The sequence below is a fragment of the Anopheles arabiensis genome (assembly GCF_016920715.1).
Source record: "Anopheles arabiensis isolate DONGOLA chromosome X unlocalized genomic scaffold, AaraD3 X_pericentromeric_contig0026, whole genome shotgun sequence".
Classification (NCBI taxonomy): domain Eukaryota; kingdom Metazoa; phylum Arthropoda; class Insecta; order Diptera; family Culicidae; genus Anopheles; species Anopheles arabiensis.
Window position 1 is genome coordinate 10,001 of NW_024412104.1, and position 5,225 is coordinate 15,225.

Consider the following 5,225-nt stretch of genomic DNA (forward strand, 5'->3'; position numbering starts at 1 on the left):
GAACCGTAGCAAGATCATTTAAGTGGGAGGTGTTATCTAGCTATATGAACTCTGATCATCGTGCAATACGAATAGATCTTGAGACGCAAAGCGTGCGTAATCTGTCCCGACCCATAACGGGATGGAGCATCAAGTATTTTAGCAAAGATATATTTGAAGTTATGATGCAAGCCGCTTTTGGGACTGAGGTCACAACAAGCGAAGACTTAATGCGTATACTTGTCACGGCGTGTAATGCGACGATGACTAAACGTAAGAGTACACTCTAACAAGAGTGCATTTTGGTGGACGTTAGAGATTGAGGCACTTCGCAAAGAGTGCAAACACCGCGATCGATTAGCGCAAAGAGCTTTTAATACTGATCTCTATTCTACTTTTAGGGACGAGTTCAAGGTGGCACGGAATGCCCTCAAGCGATTGATCAAGCATACCCGACAGAGGAAGTGGAAAGAGTTCCTGGGAACAGCGAACAACGCATCATTTGGTATTGTATATCATACGTTCAAGAAAGTGGCCGAGGGTTCGATTGGACCCCCGAACCATGACATTGGACGAGTTTAGGGAAGTGGTGAGCGAGCTTTTCCTACTCACCCAAACACGGTGTGGCCTGAATATCGTATCGATCAGCCACGAGAGTTTGAAAGGAGTAACTAATGATGAGATTCTTGCGGTTGCCGGGAGACTACCCAACAAGAAGGCGCCGGGACCAGATGGTATCCCAGATGAGGCGCTGAAAGTTGGTATGTTGACTGCAACCGATGCATTGCAGGGTTTACCAAGGCTGTTTAGAGAACGCGAAGTTCCCCGATGAGTGGAAAAGGCAGAGGTTGGTGTTAATACCGAAGCCGAACAAACCACCAGGGGAACCGGGTTCAATTCGCCCATTGTCTACTAGACGGGGCGGGTAAAGGTTTAGAACGCATCATAGTGCAACGGCTAAATGCACACATCGAGGAGGTCAACGGACTGTCTGACGACCAATTTGGTTTCAGAAGTCGTCGATCTACAGTTGATGCGATTCAACGGGTAGTGGACATTGTTTCGGTAGCTAGAAGTAGAAACAGATACAGTGGACGGTATTGTGCAGTTGTTACATTAGATGTTACTAATGCTTTTAACAGTGCTTCGTGGTTGGCGATTGCAAATGCTTTACAGAAATTAACACTCCTAAATATCTTTATGATATCATTGGTGATTATTTTAGGAATCGTGTGCTGATGTATGATACCACAGATGGACCGGCAGAGATTGCAGTCACATCGGGTGTACCTCAAGGCTCGGTACTTGGCCCAACGTTATGGAACCTCATGTACGACGGAGTCCTACGAGTTGCAATGGTGGAAGGTGCACGGATTATCGGCTATGCAGACGATATAGTACTGTTGGTGGAAGGTAATTGTGTTGATGATATTGAAATTCTCGTTTCCAGTCAGATTCGCATCATCGACCGATGGATGACCGACAACGGATTAAAGATAGCCCCGACAAGACCGGTTTATTATGGTCAGTTCCCATCAGAGGATACAGCATGGGGCTATCAGGGTAGGTGATCACGTAGTACATTCGTCGCGCAGCTTAAAGTATGAGGATGGTCTAGATGACCGCCTCGATTACACTTCACACATCAGGTATGCGGTGGAGAGAGCGACGAAGCTATGGACCACCTTGGTAAGGATGATGCCTAATAAGGCAGGTCCGAGTAGTAATGCTAGGCGAGCAATTGCTCTTACTGTTGTGGCGAAGGTCCGGTATGCCTCGCCCATTTGGTGTCATACCCTTAGATTTGCTAACCGTAGACAATGGCTACGTCGGTTTTACCGGCCAGTAGTCCAGCGAGTTATCTCTTCTTTCAGGACAACTTCTCATGATGCAGTCTGCGTGCTTGCGGGAATGATCCCTTCATCTCCTCCTGGACGAGGACTCCAGGACTTTTCATCGGAGACGAGCAGAGAACATCGCCGGATCGGTTGCACGTAACATGGAACGTGTCACAACTATGGAACGATGGCAACGAGAATGGGATGAGAATGTTCACGGTCGGTGGACATACCGTCTCATACCGACGTCAACAGATGGATAAGTAGAAGATTTGGTGGTGTAGATTTCTTTCTTTCTCAGTTTCTTTCCAGCCATGGCTTCGCCACCAGCTTCATCGGATGCAGTTAACGGGTTCGCCGCTATGTGATGCGTGCGAGGAACCTGAGGACGCCGAACACACGATATTCCATTGTGTACGTCATCGTGAATTGATCATCAGACTTCAGCATCAAGTCGACGAGGAGTTAACGCCGGAGAACATCATCGAAGTTATGTCTGCTAACAGATATAACTGGGCATGGTTCATCAAGCAGTACGGACGATTATGATTCGACAACAACATCGACGACGTCATCGAACAGGGCGAACGACGTGCTTTGCTCGCCAACATCCAGTTGGCCTTGCAGAGCAACGACAGTGACGACGAGTAACGACAAGAATTCATCGTAGTTCATCGTAGCTTCATCGCCGAGGGCTGAACGGTGGCTAATCACCACTGTTGGAAGCCATTCGTTGCCTGGGATGATGGACATCCACCGCCCAGTGACGTCGATACCCTATGAATTTGATCCACTCGGGGCCGGTTGAGAAGAGCACGGAGGGGTTTTAGTGGTAAGAATCTCACACTACCGGGGTTGATCACCCAGGTGTCTTATGCAAGATTTCCCCTTCGATAACAAAAAAAAAAAAAAAAGGTAGCCAAATGCCTCGTCATCTAATTAGTGACGCGCATGAATGGATTAACGAGATTCCCTCTGTCCTATCTACTATCTAGCGAAACCACAGCCAAGGGAACGGGCTTGGATGCACTAGCGGGGAAAAGACCCTGTTGAGCTTGACTCTAGTCTGGCATTGTAAGGCGATATAGGAGGTGCAGCATAGGTGGGAGGGCTTCCTCGTGGAGCTCGCCTCTGAGATACCACCACTCTTACTGTTGCCTTACTTACATGATTGGGTGGAACAAGCGCGGGCCCCAGGTCCGGATCGTGCGCACACCTCCTCCGGGGGGCTGTGGCGGCGGTTCGCCTGCGCGCGCCCAATGCGCCGTGTTTCTCGCTCAGCGTCCAGTGTGTCGCTGGGTGGTGCCGCCAGGGGGAACTGCATCGTAGCATCGTCGTGTGTAGCGTGTTACCCGCTTGTCCGACCGTGAGCCGTGGCCCGCAAGGGTACAAGCTTGCGTACGTCGGTGCATTCGTGGTGCACTGCTTCTGCGCGGTCGATCGTTTATGATGTCACGTTTGCCCCGGTTCCGCGCGCCGCCCGGCTCGAACTCCTGGACAGGTCCTTTCGGTCCACGTCATGGACAGTGCCAGGTGCGGAGTTTGACTGGGGCGGTACATCTCCAAAACGATAACGGAGGTGTCCAAAGGTCAGCTCAGTGTGGACAGAAACCACACGCTGAGCATAAGGACAAAAGCTGGCTTGATCCCAACGTTCAGTACACTTCGGGACAGCGAAAGCTTGGCCTTACGATCCTTTTGGTTATAACGAGTTTTTGGCAAGAGGTGTCAGAAAAGTTACCACAGGGATAACTGGCTTGTGGCCGCCAAGCGTTCATAGCGACGTGGCTTTTGATCCTTCGATGTCGGCTCTTCCTATCATTGTGAAGCAAAATTCACCAAGCGTAGGATTGTTCACCCTTTCAAGGGAACGTGAGCTGGGTTTAGACCGTCGTGAGACAGGTTAGTTTACCCTACTGGTGTGTGCTTATAGTCGCTATCTTAACGGAATTCCTGTGCGGTACGAGAGGAACCACAGGTACGGACCACTGGCTCAATACTAGTCCGACCGGACTTTGGTATGACGCTACGTCCGCTGGATTATGCCTGAACGCCTCTAAGGTCGTAGCCAATCCGAGCTGATAGCGCTTCTCAAACCCATTAGGTGTTCGGAAGCTAGCGGGCCTAACAACCCTCTGAGATCCGTTGGAGTCTGCGTCTGCAGCCCGGCGTCTCATCCCGCTATACCTAGGCCGCAATGAGTGGAGTTCGCTGCACGTGTTAGTACCGTAACTGGGAACGCCGTTGGCTTGAGCTCTGCCCAACGTGGATATACCTAGTTTCGACACCTATCAACCGCCCGCAAACGACGGGACTTCAGGCTGGGAGCTGCGAGTTGTAGAGATGCGTTCGCATCGATCCTCTCAGAGCGACCATGCTTGGTGGTTTGTCCGTGTGCCCCTTCCTCGATGTGCGCAAGCTCGTCTTGGTCTGGGGACCACGTCGACACAGGGGATACTCTTGTGAGAGCATGAGTGTACTAAGTTGAGTGTAGCAAGGGAACGCGTGCCCCTTCCTCGTTGGCGTAACTAACCATCTTGGTCTGGGGACCGTGGTACCGTGCTCTGGTGAAGCTTGGTGCGTGCTCCTTCCTTGTCAGACGAGTGACTTGACCTGGTCTGGAGACCGTTCCTTTATACTAGTGGACAAGAGTTGGCTTCTTCCGTGTCAGACGAGTGACTTGACATGGGATGGAGAAGGACACTTAACACTAATGAGCTTGTCGGCGTGCCTCGTTCTCGACTTGATTGTCTTGATGTGAGGACCGTGCGGACCACACCAGTAAGCTTACACATGCTCGTTACAAGTTGTATAAGTTGTTGGTCTTTTGGCTGGATCGTGAAAAAACACTAAGTCCCAAATCTGAACTCGAGAAGAAAGCGCCAATGACAACGTTTTTGACTGGAGCTCCCTAGCATTCGGCTTTTTCTACTTTGAAGGGATGCACTGTTGTATGAATTGTTTATTCACGAACTGGTCGTTTGATTGGATCGTGAAAAAAACGCTCAGTCCCAAATCCTGAACTCGACAGGAAAGCGCTGATTGCAAACATTTTGACTGGAAGTCCCTTGAAAATAGCGTTTTCGTTATTGGCATTATGTTGCACGTTTATTGTGGCTAGAACATTAATTATTCACAAAATGGCACCAAAGCTTGGCAAAAGTCGCGAAACACTCCTATCTCGACGCACCAGCAATCGCAACTTGATGCAAAATAAATTGCACGAGCTAATGATACTTGTACCATGCACAGTACACCGTACCAAAATATACCCCTGAAAGTGTGCAATTTGGTGCTACCCTAGGGAATATGTATGGAGAAGCCTAGCTACGTGTGTCGCACGTTCCAAGTTGCATGGACGTCGAACAGAGGCATGCAAAAGCACCTATCTAGGGGAATTACTCTACG

At 49.9% G+C, this 5,225-nt stretch overlaps 1 pseudogene; it reads left to right on the top strand.

Annotated features, from left to right (window-relative positions):
• Nucleotides 1-4,208, top strand: part of LOC120907901 — a 9,133-nt pseudogene extending 4,925 nt beyond the window's left edge.
• The last annotated feature ends 1,017 nt before the right edge of the window (nt 4,209-5,225 follow it).